Source organism: Sciurus vulgaris (assembly GCF_902686455.1).
Source record: "Sciurus vulgaris genome assembly, chromosome: 9".
In the NCBI taxonomy this organism is placed as follows: domain Eukaryota; kingdom Metazoa; phylum Chordata; class Mammalia; order Rodentia; family Sciuridae; genus Sciurus; species Sciurus vulgaris.
The window spans coordinates 20169336-20186881 of record NC_136469.1 but is presented as its reverse complement, the minus strand read 5'-3'; the positions used below and the strand labels follow the sequence as shown (position 1 = coordinate 20186881).

At 41.4% G+C, this 17546-nt stretch overlaps 1 protein-coding gene across 1 annotated transcript in view; it reads left to right on the top strand.

Annotated features, from left to right (window-relative positions):
* Positions 1-17546, top strand: part of RNF150 (ring finger protein 150) — a 219559-nt gene that overhangs the window by 176847 nt on the left and 25166 nt on the right. The gene's annotated exons all lie outside the window — the stretch shown is intronic.

Here is a 17546-nt window from a genome sequence, read left to right as displayed (position 1 = left end):
CCACCATGCCCAGCTTAAATAGTACCCCTCGAGATGGGCATTTTTGCAACACAGCCTAAACTCCGGAACATGGTGACCTGCATGTTCAAATATCTTCCCCTCATCTCCCACATAGATGGTCTCTGGATTCTATTCTGTCTCGATGTCCAAATATCTGTATGGGCATCAAAGATCAAAGCTAAAATCTAAAGTACCTACTATTTAGTCTAATATAGTAGAGATAAAAGCTTAGGAGTTCTAAGAAAATCAGCATGCAAATTAACTGAGGTTTAACATTGAAAGAGTAGGTGGATGTTACAATTTTGAAACAAAGCATATTTCTTGCTCTTGAGAGAAGTAATGTATTCACTATAGAAAATTTGGAAATAGAGGAAAGTAAATTGAAACATCTTGGCATATTTCCTTTTACATCATCCTCTTTTTAAAAAAATTATGCTAAAATGTAAAGATATGCATTTTTCTGATGAAGAAAGAAAAAAGAATCTTCCTTGTTGAAAGACTGAAAGATAAAGAATGAAAACTCAGTCAAGACACCACCACGCAACCAGTAATAGTCGCTTTTAACATTGTGGCCATTTCCTGATCATCTTTTATGATAGAGTTGAGATGATGCTACAAAATTTGCTTATTGAGTATGGTAACCTTAGCATCTTCCCCAGGTTCCACCCAATGTAACTGGGAACAGGGGCTTAGTGGGAAATATCTGCCAGGCAAGGTTTATTCATTTTGGGAAAAATCAGAGTTTTAACTTCAAAATCTTGACTTTTAGAGGTGTAAAACTTTTAGAAGTATAAGGACCTCAGTATTGAAACATTGATCACTGGACCTTTGAAAGCCCTTCAAAATAGATTTTTACCCCTTTGATTTAAAGGTGCTGTCCAATATTAATATAATATTAATTATAATAATTATAATAATGTCCAATATTAATATAATGCAAGCCACATATGTAATTTTACATTTTCTGTAGCCTCACAACAAAAATGAAATAAATGGGTGAAACTCATTTTAATTTTAATACCATATTTTATTTCACCCAATTTATCCAAAATATTTTACTGTGTGTATGTGTGTGTGTGTGTGTACTCTATCTTTAAAATCTGGAATGTATTTCATACTTACAGAACATTTTAGTGTAGACTATCTCAGTAATCACATGTAGCCAGTGGCTACCATAATGGAGAACATAGATCAAGAATCTCTGAAACAGAAGAATCTTAAAGATCATTTGACATTTTACCAGGGTAAACTTGTAAAATTTTACCAAAAGAAAATTGTGACCCAGAGGAGTAAATGACTGACCCAGGTCAAGAGTAAGTTCAATTTCAGTGGATAAGGTGATTTGTAATTATTCCATTTATCAGACATCTTCCATCCTCATGATTCATAACCACTGATGATCTTAGTGAAGAATATTGGAAAGCCTGATAGAATTTTTCTAACAGTTCAAAAATATATACAGCATGAGCACTTTTTAAGCCCATAAGATAAAAAAAAAAAAAAGATCATTATCCTTACAAAGAATGATTATTTGATTTTCAAGAGACAGTGTGTCCTCTGTGAGATTCTTGTTTTGAAAGTGGCTTCATATTTCCTGCGTTTTAGCAAAGCCCAGATGGCAAATGAAAAAGCATTTTAATTTAATGTGGGTTAAATGATATCCAGAATGAAATAGATGTAAATATACTGTGGGTTAAAATACATGCAAAAATGAAAGAGATAACCATAGACTGTGTCCGTGTAGCTCACAATCCCTGAACTACTTTTATGCAAAGTCGATTCAGGGTGTTTGGGTGTTTGGGTGGCTTTTGGTAGATGACTTGAGGTCAAAGCATTCAACCTCGACAAGAAGCACAGCAAAAGGAGGAATGCCAGGTAATTTCAAAGAAAGTTATTGGCAAAGGTGAAATGAAGAAGCAGAAGCAACAAGACCATATCTAGTCTGAAGATTGATTGCAAATAGCAGTGTAGCTATAAATATCAGTTTCTTAGCACAGAAATGGGATTTTTCTCACAAAATATTTTCCAAGACCATATAAGTCTGATTAATTTTATTTATTGGGATTTCACAGAATTTTTATGACCATAACCATTAACGAAATGACTACAGACTCTTTAGGGGGAAATATTCTCTACAGATTTTTAAATTGCCCAGTGGTCTTCCTCAAGTACTTAATCAATAAATGAGCAAACGCAAATATAGCACTAAATAAAATGAAAAGCTTCAAGTTCTAATCAACATAATTGTAATCAACTCTATAAATGTCTCTAAAAATAATGTAGATGGAGACATAAATATAAATGAAGATATAATACTGCTATAAACCACCAAGCGACAGCCCAGTGGAGGTGGGTCATGACTTTTCTCCAAATTCTCTTATCCCTCCTCACATCTCCACAGTCCAGGAAATTACAGAAAAGAAAGAAATAATAGCAGCTAACAAATACATGGTACCAGATATGTACCAGGCACCCTTTAAGCCTGTTGATCTGTTAGTTCACAAGAACCTGCGAGCTAAATATTTTCTGTATCCTCCACTTTACTGATGCAGAAAGGGAGGCACAGAGATCAAAGTAGCCCACCCGAGTTTGTAAGGCGGTGACAGGTGAACCTGGGATTCAAACAGGGCTGCTGCTTCCAGAGCTGTAGGTGCCCAGATAATGAAAAGGGAGGAATAGCACGATTGCTGACACATTCTTCACTTTGTTGGTTTATTCATTTCGTGCTTTCTCAAGAGCTCTTAGAAGATCAATAATTTGCTAGCTCCTACCTACACCCTCATCCTACCTCTGTTCTCCCTTTCCTGGCAAATGGTGCTGATGTACAGCACATCCAAAGCCTGTCAAGACATTCTGCGTTCCTGGGGGCCAGGTGTAGAACCAACTGGCTTTATAGAACACCTGGCTTTAAAGGATCACCTTCATCTCCCAGGACAAGGAAACAAGAAAAGCATTTGTAGCACCAAGGAAATCCAAGCTGGATGCGAGTCTGACTCTGGGAGGGAGACATTCTTAAGTATGTCCTTCCAGTGTTTCTGACAGTCCATCTTTTGCAACCTCACAGGGCAGGCAGGAGTCGTGTGCATGGACCTCACCAGCCTTATCTGCAGGGCTGCCCATGTCACAACATGCCACCTCCTCCGCAGGCTTCAGCTGTTGGCTGTTGTGTTTGCTTCCACAGGGAAAAACGTTTCTTAGGAGCAAAGGGAAACACCTAAACAAACAGTCCTCTGTGTTTGGGGACTCCAGAGAGGAGTCAGAGAAAGACACTGAGGGAAAAGACTATAACTCCTTCCCAACACAGCCGGTGCCAGTCCAGGACCGCTCAGGAGGGCCTGAGCCCTTCCCTTTGTCAAAGAGCTTGTTGACTCCACCTTCCGTTCCATTCAATTCCTATTTCCTTATTGAATCACCATGAATCCTACCAGGTTACCTACAGCTCTACCCACTTGCCATCTTCCCTCCTCATATTGGAAGGAACCAACATTCAGCCTGACGGGTAGAGGTTAGAGAAGGCAGAATGGAGAAATCTGAAATCTGCCCCAGAACATTCCGAGGAGTCCTTGGCATAACACATGTGGCCAGGAAATCTGGTCTCCAAACTTCACGAAAGGAAGCAAGACTTGCCAATGAGTGTGGACGCTAATAAAACATGACCAATAGAAATGCAAAGTGGTGTGGGTTTCTGGGAATTTCTTTGCTAACTTCCTGTCAACTCTGATGCTTGGGGATAGAATCGTGCATCTAACGTGCTTAACACACATGGTTCGTGGTATCTTCAAAACGCATCTTGATTCTTGCTGTACTAATGCTCAAGCTGTATGGAGTGGGCAGAATGTTCCCTGCCCCTGGATGGAAATTCCAACAATCCTAGGATTTGTCTAAAAACTCTTAGGTAACTGACAGTTCTGAGTCCCTTTACCTATCAAACCCAGAGAAACACGGTGTTTTGTTTTGATTTTCTTTGCTTTCCCTACCAGGCCCTTTCCCCTCTAATTCCTGCACCTCAGGACAAATCTCTGTGGCTTAAGCACAAGGCCTTCTGCCATCCCCATGTACCCAATTGGCTGCTGCCCCTGAAGGTCCCCTTGCACCTCCAGGCACCCCTTTTACCCAGAGTCCACATCGAGCCTTGTCCAGCTCACTCTCCCACAGAACCACCATTGGGACATAACATGCCACCTACCCGGACCACACCTTCTCCAACTTCCAGCCTCACATTGCAGACAAGAGGGACCCTGGAGCCCATGCTCTGTTCTATCTTTTCTGAAGTTTGGCTGAGTCACACCTACAGGGAACATGCTTCAAAGCCCTATGCTGCAGCCCCCCACAGGCTTAGGGCTGAGCAGTTCCCTCCTCACCCATTTGGCTAGAGGAGTGGGATTCTGCATGAGGACCCTTTGTCCATAGATAATCTCTACACCAACCTTCTCAAGAATCACAGAATAGGTTCCCTTCCTGTCCATTGTCCACTCAGCAGAAGGGTGGGTTCAGCAGGACAGACTGTCTCCTGCTCCTTGACTTTCCACATCTCTTCAGGAGAAACTGAGGCAGGAAGAATCCCAGAATACCAAAGAATTATTCCCTGATATCTCGATCATCCTCACCTGAGGACTTCATTTTTAGGTAGTCTCACACTAAACTATGGTCCATTTTAAAAGAACCTAGATATCTGCCCTTTTGGAGGAGATTTTGCATAAATATTCTCATACTCTTCAAAATGTACTCATGAGACGAAAATAATTGCTAAGGCATGGCTGAGATTGTAGCCTTAAAAAAAAAGTCACTTTCATGCCAGCTCTAACAGCTATCACTGCAACAACCCAGGACCCTCCAGGGAAAAACACTTCAAGCTAATTATGGAAAAATCTTCCAAAGAGTTTATATGGAGACTTGTGTTTGGCCCATGGAGTGATTCACTTTCTCTGGTTCAGGGAACTTAATAGAAACCTCTCTGGGGATTCTTCACTCCTAAGGACACATGCTCTTCAAATCAGACCAAAAGTGACATTGACTCATACTTTTTAAGTTTATATAGGGAACAGCTGATGAAGTAGTAGGAACATATATATTCAAAAGTTTTCAATGTTCCTAGAGTTACTCTGACCTCAACTTTAACATGAAAACCAGAAAGAACGTGCATTCAAGACTTTTCCGGGGAATCCTGGTTTCGAATCTCTGAGAGTCAAAACAATTGAGAGAAAGAGGGAGACTTGGCATGAACATCACATTGCTGTTCAGATCTGCAACTATACATTGCTGCATTTGCAAAACAGGTTTGCAAAGCTTTTGTGTGACTGTAAAAAATATGGTGCATTCAGAAATCAACATATCTGGATGAAGCATTCCTGTGTTTATGAGGGAGTTGCAAGAGTGAGTTGCCACATCTGCTTTTCTGACTTGCATTAAAGCCAGAAATGGCGAAGTATCTGCCCTTGACTATGGATAAATATGCTGGCTGGAGCAATTTCCCCTGGTGCTCATAAGATTCACATTAGCCCTGGAAAGATGATTGCTTTGATTTGTGAGCATATTCCATTGTGGCAGACAAAAGAATCAGCCAGCCCTTTTAAGAGCTGAGACCCCACTGCCATCTCCCCTTCTGGAAATAGCTCAGCCACAGTGGACGGTCTCTATTCAAAATGAAGCATTTGCAGATTGTGACAGTGCTCCCAACAATCAGCTCCATGTCTCCCCATGTGCCAGGCCCCTGTGGCAACATCACCCCCTTGTCTCTGAGCCCTCCAGCTCTCCAGCTCTGCTTCAGCAGAGGAACAGCTGTTCTGAAGAGCAAAGATCTTTGCAATCAGCAATGCCTCTGCCATCCAGCTTGCGGGGGTGGCGGCCATCCAGTGTACAGTCCACAGGGTTTTCCGTGATAACATTCCTCCTTGATTAAAAACACTTGCCAATCCGAGAAAGCCCACCCAGGGCCAGACTCGCAGGGTTTTCCTGTCTGGTACGTCTGGTCCCTCTGACAGGGAGGATTGAGGACCTGCTGATGCACAAACAGCCTGTGAGAGAATTAATCAATCTCAACCGCAGATAGAGAGCTGCTTGCAGCCCTCAGCCTGGATATGATTACACCATCCACCCGGAAGAAGCTTGTCTTTCCCAAAATAAAATAACTCTGCCTGCAGCTTGACTCTGTTCCCTGCTGTGAGTTTGTCTCAGATGCTCCTGTTACTCCTTGGCAATGCCGTCTCCAATTTGATGAATTCCTCACAATGCTGTCTTGGTTTTGAGAAGTGTCATGGCTCAACAGCTGTTACCAGAGTGAGCTGGGAAAAGGACCGTGGAGAGGACCCATACTTTACCAAACACTGACACAGCCGGGCCACAGCAACAGACAGCAGCAGGAAGCACGGTTGGCAGGCCAGCATTTTTTTAGTTTTTGAGGAGCATCAGGTGTTAATAGGATAGCATTCCTTTTTGCATGGAAGCAAATCACAAGGAAGTTCCATCATTCAGAGATTAAGAAATCAGGGACAGCTGAAAATGCCTTTTGGTTGATCTAAGGTCGGGCTTTGGAAATTCAGAGTCTGAGGGTTCAGTGAGTCCCAGTATCACAGAAATCCAATGATTCAGGAAAAAAAAAACAAAAAAAAACAAAGCACAGCTAACAGAACACTACTGACGCTCCTTGAAGAATCACGTTATTGTGGGAACACGACTAGCAAGAGGCAGGAAACAGAGGCCTCGGGCCTGGTTTGGCCTCCAAGGACCAGTGTCACCTTGGACAAGTCATTTACCCTCCTTACATTTCTATTAGTCAGCTGTACTAGCTGTGATTTCCAAGATCTTCCCCATTAACTCTGCGATTCAAGATAGAATCCCTCTCTTGGCAGGGTTCTAAGTAGGAAAGGCTCAAGATCTTGCATCCTCATTTAGTACTTAGGACTAAACACATCTATAATTAGATAAATGTAGATATGTTAAATATATCTATATTTATGATTTTTGCATATGTATAATGCTTTGTATTTTTACAGTAGATACCATTTATAGTTCCTCCTCTGCTCAGGGAAATAGAAAAAAAATTTAAAGCCTTGTGACATCATTTGGAATCTCCATTTTACAAGTAGGCATAAGTATGACTTTCAGAGTTGTGGGTCCCAGGTCAAGAGGAAAAAAAAAACCCTCTCATCTGACCCCAGTTCCAGGGTAGTCTATACTACATGAATCTATTTGTGTATCTCTCAAGTAATTTTATAGAAAACTAGTGTTAATCACCCAGGAATAGCTTCTGTTCATCCAAATATTTTAAGACCTTATTTTACTTCTCACCAAAATGTTTCAGCTCCAGACATTTTAGTAAGGATTTAGTTTAACTGGTTAACAAGATGGATGTCAAAAAGTAAGTTTCGGTCTTGCTTTTTCATTGTGAAGTAGAGAGCAGAAAAAGTGTTTTGTAAATAACAATTAATATAATAATGAATGTCAACTCATTATTGAAGCAGCAAAAATAAGAAATCTGAATATCGTCTTTCAAGAACTCCAGGCTTGCTCTCCCTTGACAGAAAGAAAAACTTTTACTTTTCTTTCCAAGATCTCAGAACATAATTCACCCATAACATCTTGTTCTGTCTTCATAACATTCTCCAACAGTAGAAAAAACAGTAATTTCCATCACAAAAGGAAAAAATCAAAGCAGAGAAGCTAAATCCAGTTTCCTGCCCTAGCCTGAGTCTTTCCAAGACTGGACGGTGAGGCTAAACTGGTTTCCTGAAAGAAATGCCAAAAAGGCCTCTTGTCTCAAACTAATACAGAAGAGTTGTAAACCTAACTAAAACATGATCACCTGAGGTGATTAAGTACAAGGGCATCAGGACCTGTCTTCTTGTCCAAGGAACCATCTAGCGCCCCCTCAGGATTTCCAGCTGTGTGGCAGGTTCACCTCTGCTGCCTATACAAGTCCTTTCGAGGACTGATAAAAGGTATAATCCTACATGGACACTAAGATCTGGGAGAAGATGACAGTAGATAAAATGATAATAAATTTAGGATGGAGAATGAGTAGAAATTTGCATGGAAAGTGGAGCAAACTGAAACCTATATACCTCCTAAGGGAGAAGGTGGTCAGAAGCATGTATCCCGCCCAGCACCCAGGAGACAGGTAGAGGAAGCAGCGGCGAAGGAGTGTGTTCAAAGCCTGGCTGGAGCTGTGTTCAAAAGAAGGATGTTGAAAAGACTGTGAAGACCATCAGACCCTCAAAGGCCCTTCCCCATCCTGAGCTACCGGGTAGTTTTAGTGCTACCTTGAGGTCCGTCTCCAGGTGGCAAGACCACCCAGGCACCATGAATCTTAGTTCCTCGTTGGTAAAAATAACGGGGAGCAGGGTTGGCTATGCAGCCATGAAAATCTACTAAGTAGAGAGAGGGAAAGAGAGAGAGAGAGAGAGAGAGAGAGAGAGAGAGAGAGAGAGAGAGAGAGAACTATACAAATAATGAAAAAGAACACCACAGAAACCAACATAATTCAGAGCACAGAATTCTGTAAACTACAGTTTGATCACTCCAGAGTCCTGTGACAAGAATGTGTCCTTGAAAAAGAAGCAGTTATCATGACATGGGATTCTCCACAGAAGGAGAAAGAACTCTTGAAAATGAACAAATACAGCATAATTGAAAAATTCCCATGGAATGATTAAAAGATAAAAAGACAGAATACTGTTGGTCTTGATAAACTTTGTTCTTGGTGTGAAATAAACATGGAAAAAAGAAAAAGTCTGGCTCAAAAATTAAACTTAAAAATAAGAAAAAGCCAAAATGGTCCATTGGCAGGCCACTGAAGAATCAATCCACTAATTCGACACACATTTTGTATTAAATCCTCTGCAAAAATGTGCCTTTTTATTTTTTTACCAGCTTTGCTTGGCTCACTTCACTTCAGAAAAATGTATACCAAATTTTTAAGTATTTCCTTTTTACCTGCTACATTTGTATTATGTTTACAATATACTTGTGTATTGGTTTATTTTACAAGTTGGCAACTTCCACTTTTGTAGTGAAATTCCTTGCTAGCGCTCAAGCCAATAATTTGGGATGCCTTATATTCCTTCTGCTCTCAGTAGTAAAATCCTCTCCAAGCCCTGTGCCTTCTGCCCTGTATACTCAAGGTGCCGTTTCCCCCTGACACCCCAGTGATCCCTCTTCTTATCATCTCTTCCCTTGATTTTTTTTTTTTTTTTTTGTGTGTGTGTGTAGTGCTGGGGATTGAACCCAGTGCCTTGTGCTTGTGAGGCAAGCACCCTACCAACTGAGCCGCAGCCACTGCTTCCCTCTCCTTGCCCTCCCAGGCTGTCCTCATCCAAAGAGATCTGACTTTGCCACTGCTTTGCTCAAAGCACTTTGATCATCTATGGTTTCAACCTCTGGCAGGCCAGTCTGACCTGATCATTAGGTTTTGGCCTCTGCATATCACTCCCTGATTTTCCACCTCCCCCATCTGGCACTTTCCACATAAGCTTCTCAGAGCCATTTGTGGTTCCAGACACCTGGTTCTTCACGCTTCTTCCTCCACCTGCCAATTTCTGTGTGTCCTTCAGTTCCGTCTCATCTGCTGGATACTCAGAGAGGTCTTCTCTGCTCATTCAAGCAGAATCTCCTACAGTTACAACTTCTTGAGAAATTGCCTGTCACCCCACTGAACATAGAGGGGACTCTTCATCTCTGTGTTAAAACACGCAGTTAGACTCAGTAAACATTAGTTGGATGGATGGATGAATAAGGTGAATTTTACAGGAGACTACAAGAGTAATAGCTGGAAGGTAGAAGAGATTGGATTATAATATGTGTTTATACTTTGTTAATGAAAAGAATAAATAGGTCTTCCAAGGGTACTCAAGCTGGACCAAGCCTCTCTATAGCCAGTCCCCCTGGGATGACACTGTGACCCTGTCCCCATGTGACAGGGGACCATAATGTTAAATTGGCTCCCCATCACAAGGAAGGAGGGCGACTAATGCCTTATAGAAATGAACTGGTGATTTATTATTTATCATTATTGATATTGTACTACACAGCAGAAATGGAATTGAAAGCAGTGAAGAGAGACGAGGTAGCAGAAACAGCAACAAAGGGAAGGCTTTCCGGACAGACTCGAATGCCTAACTGCACATAAATTTCTGCAAAAGCACAGGCAGTACCATAAACCAAATGTCCAGAAACCCATTTAAGCTCATAGGATGCTTTTTATTTTTGTTTTGTGCCATCAGCAAAACTCTTATTATTTCATCTTAATCCATGAGAAATAAAGACATTGCTACGGAGAGATAAGTCAGGGCTGGGAAAACTTCCTGACTGGATTCAGGCAGATCTGGGTTCCAGTCCCAGCCTGGCCACTGACTTGCCAACTGCAGCCAATGCTCTTCACACCTCTGGGGCCCCAGTTTCCTCATGGTTAAAATCATTAAAATCAAATCTACCTCACAGGTTCATTGTGAAAATGAAATGAATCACTGAGTGTGCAGTTTCTGGCTCAATAAATCATAAATGTCACTCTGTCCCCACCCCACGTACCACTTCCCCATGAGAATGTACATTGGACAGGCATGTCCCAAGTATCTACTGTGCAACTGAAATTTTTTGATATAAAAATGTCTGCGGGGACTGGGAATATAGCTCAGTTGGTAGAGTGCTTGCCTGACATGCAGAAGGTCCTGGGTTCAATCCCTAGCACCACCAAAAGAATAAAAAATGTCTACAAAGTATCTCTGTCAAATAGATTTCAAGGGACATCTCCAAGACCTTGTAACTATAGGGTAGATCCTAAACCATCTGCCTGTCAGGACAAAAACTGACCTCACCTTGTTCTTCTTCCATTACCAGAATTACATTAGTGCCTGGGCCAGAACTGCCTGCTTGCTTGGCGTTATTTATCTCTTTCACTAATTGATCATTTGAGTACAACTGAGTTATTAACTGCAGTCTTTATGACTATGATCTCATATAAAATAATGACTGTCCTTAGAGCACCATTTACAGAGAAACCACCCAGGGTACAAGCTTCATCCTGAGTCAATCCATCAATCACCCAACAACCCATTAGAGTCGATTCCTAGAGAGTAAGAATCACACACTCTCTACACACAGCTCTGCGTTGCTTATACCAGGTGAGTGGCCCTCATCTGAAATGCTTGGAACTCGAAGTGTTCTGGATTTCCGATTCTTTTAGACTGGGGGATACCATTTGCATATATATAATGAGATACCTTGGGGACGAGACCAGAGTCTGAATATGAAATTCATTTATGTTTCATACGGCTTTCATGCGTAACCTAAAGGCACTGCTGTACAGTGCCTTTAGTGTGCCTTCATTCTGACAACAACTCATTGCATGAGGGCAGGTTGGAATTGTCCCTTTGTGGAGTCTTGTGGGGTGTTCGGAAGGTTTCAGGCTTTCCAGCAGTTCAGATGTTGTATTTTTGGCTTAGTGATGTTCCACTTGTATTCAGCAAACAGTGGCTCAAACAATAATCTGAGGTAGTGTCTTGAGCTTACCAACCCAGAGACAACTGATTTATGGATGAACTAGCAATCTCAGATTTGCTCAGCCTTAATTTTGCATGTGTTTCAAAGTTGAACTTCAGGCTACAACTTGGAGCATAAACTTGTAAATATGTCCTTGTATACATTTCCAAGTTTGCAGCAGACCCCTCCCCACCCCCTCCACACACAGAGAGAAAAACCACTGGAAGACCTTTTAAAATACAGAAATGCCAAACTCACTGGCTTCTCCTGTCATGGTCCTCATGCAGTTCTTCCTTACTGTGGAGTGAAAACTTACAAGGATGACTTCTGGAGGAAAGAAAATGGCTTGTGGTTAAGTGTGTTAGTCAAACTCTCCTCCCTATGTCTGCCCAGACTCCAGCTGGGGTTGTTCTCACCTGAGACACCCCCACTGGGTCCAGATAAATCTGAGAATGCCAGGGTGATTGGAGGCTGTCCTTCCCTTCTCCAAAGGCCTCCCGAGGAGTGCACATCAGGACCCCAAAGCGAGAATCAAGCCAGCTTCCCCATGCACACACTGACCCACTACACACTCAGGCACACGCACACACGAGCACACACGCCCCACACCTCACCTAGGGTCTCAGCTCATCATCAAAATCACTAGGCATTAGGTATCTAGGAATTTCCAGGGATTATTCTAGGCAGAGTTGGTAAACCACATGGGACTTGCCTGCCTGCAGATGTGTTGTTTGGTTCTCAGAATGCTTCTGGTGAAGTTCAGAGAGAAGCCATCATTTAGATATGGCAAGATGCTGCTTATAAACCTGAATTTCCAATTTGGGAAAGTTGCTAGACACAATTCTGGGCCTCGTTCCTCATGATGACACTTGACTCCACACCAGTTGTGACAGATCTCCTGAAACAAAGCACGCCCTCTGCAGTTCACAACTGCTTTGCAACCTGGAATTTATGGATAATTTCAGGGCAATGGAAGATCAATGTTTTGAGTTTTTCTAATAGATCTCACAGAAATTTTTTTTAAAAAATTAAAGAACTTTTTGGTAAAAATCATACAGTAAAACAGTGTGTGCTGTTAGCCAGCAGCACACACTCAACACTGTCACTGACAACTCATGTTCACAGCAGGGAGGAACAATTAGTAGATTTATAGATTTAGGTTCCATCGAAAATTTTTATCAAACAAATCATTCATTTCTATACAAAATGACTTATGCTTTAATAAGAACTGCATCAGCTGCACTTAAATCCCTGCTGTGCAGCAAGAACACTGGAGTGAGATTTTCAAGAAAAAAGAATACTATAATAATACTGCCATTTGCTATTTAAATAGGAGTTAATTAGAAAATTGGATTTGGAAATCAAACTTTATGCAGAAACACAGTAAATTAAAAAGCATGTTATGAAGTTGAGATCAAATGTATGCATTTAGGATACATAAATATGCACATACACAGCACATGTGCGCATGCATTTGTGGAAATGTATGTACACAAAAATGTACATGCATACATACATGTGCTTTCATGTGCATATCATGTATGGAATGCTCATCTTCCTAAGCAGTGCTTATACAGACATAGGTGTTTGTGTGTATGTCTAACATACATGTATGCTACACATACATACATACTACTTATGACCATTAACTGTATGTCATGGTAGTTAGCAGGGACAATTGGAATTGAAACTAGTTCCAACTTATCTTACCAGAGAGAGAACAGCCCCAAAACAAATTTGAGTATCATTTGTGTCTTCAGTAGACCTAATAATATGCAAAAAAAAAAAAAAAAATGTTCACCTAAAAGTAAGACATCCCTAATTTTAGGTACAGTGTATTTCTAGCACCAAGTCTTAGGATAGAACAGCATTTTTGCAGCCTAATAAAATTATAGGTGACACTCCATACTGAGCCAGAGTATTTTATCTGGTGAGGCATCAGAGAACGTCAAATGGTAAAGGCACAGGACAGTGAAGTCTGGGTCTTGTTGGACAACAGAGAGAAGTATTGACATTTCCTGCCCCTAATCTGTAAGCTTGGAAAATAATATACAAGTTCTTGGTGATAAAGCTAAGTCAATACTCAGTCCTGCCACCTGCTGCCTGTGTGACTTTGGGCAAATGGCTCAACCTCTCTGTACCTCTGCTTCCTTGCTAAAAAGTGGAGCTGAAAAAGATACCTCATGGGATTAAATGTAATACAAATTCCTTAGAAATTTGCCTACAAGCATTCAAAAAAAAAGTTTGCCATTGTTATTATTGTAACGTGGGAAAGGTAAATGGAATGCACACATTATTAAGTATACACCATGGGCCAAGAATCTTGCAAAGAGTTTTACATATTTTATTTAACCTTTATAATTATGAACATTCTTTTACAAATAAAAAACTGAGGGAGTAGTCTGGGAACCATGTGAAAGGTCACACATGAAGTAAGTGGCAGGGCTGGGAGGAGGACTCTTTCATTACTCTCTACAAGGCCCAGGTTCATACAACCATCAACTGTGTGTCATGCGGGGACAATTTTTAGTACCCCAGAATTTCTCAAGAGTGGCCTGAGCACCCACCTGGGCTATACTTTGAATCCATCTTGCTGGGCCTCCCTCATCTACTAAACAGCAATTTCCAGGAGTGGACTGAGGATTGTCATTTTTATCAGGTTTCCTACGTTAGTCAGTTTCATACTACTATAAGGAAACACCTGAGCCAGGCTAACAAGCAAAAGAGGTTTATTTTTCTCATTGGTACAATGTGAAAGTTCAAAGGGGATTGGCAGCCTCACCTCATGGCAGATGGCAGGAGTATGTCTTAAGGAAGAGATCACGTCACCAAGCAGGAAGCTAGAGTGACTGGGGTTTCACAATTCCACCCACGGACACGCTCCCCGATTGACCTAAGGGCCTCCCCTTAGGCCCCACCTCTCAAAGGCTTTGCACCACCCCCCAGTACTACCACCCTGGGGACAAAGCTTCCGATACATGAGCCTTTGAGCAACAAACAATCTCACACCATAACACTTCCTAAGAAGCCCTTAACCCTTAACCACTGAGCCACATCCCCAGCCCTTTTTTGTATTTTATTTAGAGACAGGGCCTTGCTGAGTTGCTTAGGGGCTCACTAAGTTGCTGAGGCTGACTTTGAACTCACCATCCTCCTGCCTCAGCCTCTGAAGTTGCTGGGATTCCTAAGCAGTTCTTTTTCAAACTACGGTCTGAAAACTTATGCCCCTACCCTAGAGGGATAGTGTTCTGCACAAGAACAGAACCCAGGACAACTCACAAATTCTATGTGTTCTCTTATTCTTACAGTTCATTTAAATGTTCTATGTATTTACCCTGATATTTATTTTAGTCCAGAAGCATCGGAGTTGGAACATTCTGTTTCACCAAACCAACTTCTCCTATTTCTTGTTGACTTGGCTTTGAGAACTTTCCAAATGAACACTTTAGTGCAAGATTGTGTTTTTGGTCCGTGGTTGGATTCCTCATAGTGGATCCATGATATCTCTCTCCAGGCAAACAATAAAGGTGACCACTGGTTCCTTGAAACATGAATCCAAATCCCCAAAAAACAAGGATAGAAAATAAAAGTAGGCATTCTTTTTTTCATGCTTGGCTTGTGCTATTGCCAGGAGTTTAATCACAGGAGTCAGCATTGCATGTGGGGCGAACGGCACTGCCTCGTGCCTGTAACAATCACTCCTGTGCAAGTGAGACACTGTGGATCTGGTCTGTGGCCCAGATGCAGTGGTGCAGATGTCCACTCACATTCTGAGCATGAGCAGTAACTCCCAAATTATCTACCAGGAAAAAGGAAACACTTTCTATGGAGAAGATACTTTAAACTTCTGAAATACTGAAATAAATCCTTGAACCCATAGAGTGGAAGACAATTGAAAGAATTAAAATGGGTTCTCTCAGATATGTCATTTTACTGAGGAAACAGTTCTTTGGTGTCATAAAATTACTTAAAGGAAAAAAGTTAGACTCTGAAGTTACATTTTATGGGTTCTTTGCACTCCTGGCAGCCAAGATCCGAAACATAGAACTAGTTGGTAGCTGCTAAACAGCATTATATTTCACCAAAGAGGTATGGTAGGAAATATATTCTGAGAGTTTGATACTTGGAAGGGGTTAATAATGGTAGGGACTCTTTCTTTGTTTTTATTGTTCTGTTTTGATGAACTAATACAGTTATAGAACATATGGAATCATAACTTAGCTTTCATAAAACATACAGATAATTTGTGTGTGTGTGTGTGTGTGTGTGTGTGTGTGTGTGTGTGTGTGTGAGAGAGAGAGAGAGAGAGAGAGAGAGACACTTGGGAGACTTGGGACTGAACCCAGGGGCACTCTGCCACTAAGCCACATCCCCAGCCCTTTTTATTTTTTATGTTGAGGCAGGGTCTTGACTAGTTGCTTAGGGCCTCACTAAGTTGCTGAGCCTGGCCTTGTACTTGCAATCCTCCTGCCTCAGTCTCCTGAGTTGCTGGGATTACAGAGAGAACCAACACACCCTGCTATTAACTAATTTTTTACAGAGTCAAAAATGTTTTTGTCTCCAAAGCACTTGTTGGGACTTCAACCCTGCCTCGTTGCGTACCCATGCTCAGGATATGCTCTTTCTCTCCTGCCAGAGTGGTCTTGATGCCTAATATGCCTCTTCCCCTTGAACAACCCCTTTCTCTAAAACTGGAACTGTAAAACGAAAAACCACACTCTCCCTCTGAAGCTGGAATCACAGTGACAGTTTTCAGGGGAAAATCTTCCAACAGTCTTGTGCTGGCTGGGCCCCTGAACCTCTATAGGATATTTTGTCTTAGGGGAAGTGGAAGAAAACCAGACAACCTGGGCCTCCATCTCCAGGGTTTAATGAACAGGATTTCAAAGGTGAGGGTCTCAAAGGCCCTGGCTTCTCTTTGCCAGGCCTGTAGATTCCCAGGGGGTAAGGGAGTCTGCTCTCCACAGAAGTCCCCTGAATAGAGGATGTTCCCTTGGTATCCATGGAGACGTAAGCAGCTCAGCACCAGATGGGTAAATTGTATGTGATTTGGGGATCTATGGCTTTTTAACTGCTCTGTACCATACTTATCATTATTGGCAAAGCATCCCACATGGTAGGAAATGTTAGCAATGGTCTGGGGCAGCTAGTCTTCTATGATTAAGTAATATGAAATATTTGCAAGCAGTAAAAACATAAATAAATAAATAAATAAATAAATAAATAAATAAATAAACTGAAGACCCCATGGTAAGATCTAGTCACAGTTAAGTAGTTGCTACTTAGTACAAGGCCAATAGTTATGAATGCTGATTTTTCAAAAAGAACAAGCTGCAAATGTAACGTTGGCGAGAGCGCAAGCTCAGCATGCAGCAATCAAGGGGTGAGGCAGAGCTTTATCCTGGACAAATATTTAGAGTTATCTGTCCTAAATATTTGTGGGGTTAAAAAAGGAAGAAGGGAATCATTATAAACGTAAGTAATCATTCCAAAGAGCAGCAGCAGGATACTTTTTGAAAAATCAGCATTCAGGATCTACATGGGCCATTTCTCAAAATGACTTTCTGTCATGGAAAAGTCACAAGACATGGAAATAAGGAAGAAAAGAAGAAATTATAAAACGCTCAGCAAATATGTAGAATGCTGTGCTGGACGTTAATCTGGAAGTCTCACAACAGGCAAAGCCATTTTGCTAAATATGTGGATGTTTTAGTATGATATTTATTAGTGCCTATTTTGAGATAGGATGAAATTTCCCTCCTCTGAAGGAACTCAGATTCTAACAGATGTAAAACAGATGTGAACAAAGCAGAAGTCTCTTGGCCAAGCTCTATTTCTTAAAATTTGGTCTCTTTTGCCAGATCTGCCAAAGGCTTTGTCTGCATAAGGGGTTTGTATAGCCCTGGTTTAAAAGGGAGAAATAGAGGATTCCTGGTGGAGGAAATGATAAGACCTTAGCCTCCACATTAAATCCCAGGAGCTCCCGAGGGGCTCATGCAGGGGATTTGGCCTTTTGAACGCATACTGAAAAATATTAGGATGAAATGCCTCTTTCTTAGTTTTCCAGATACTGG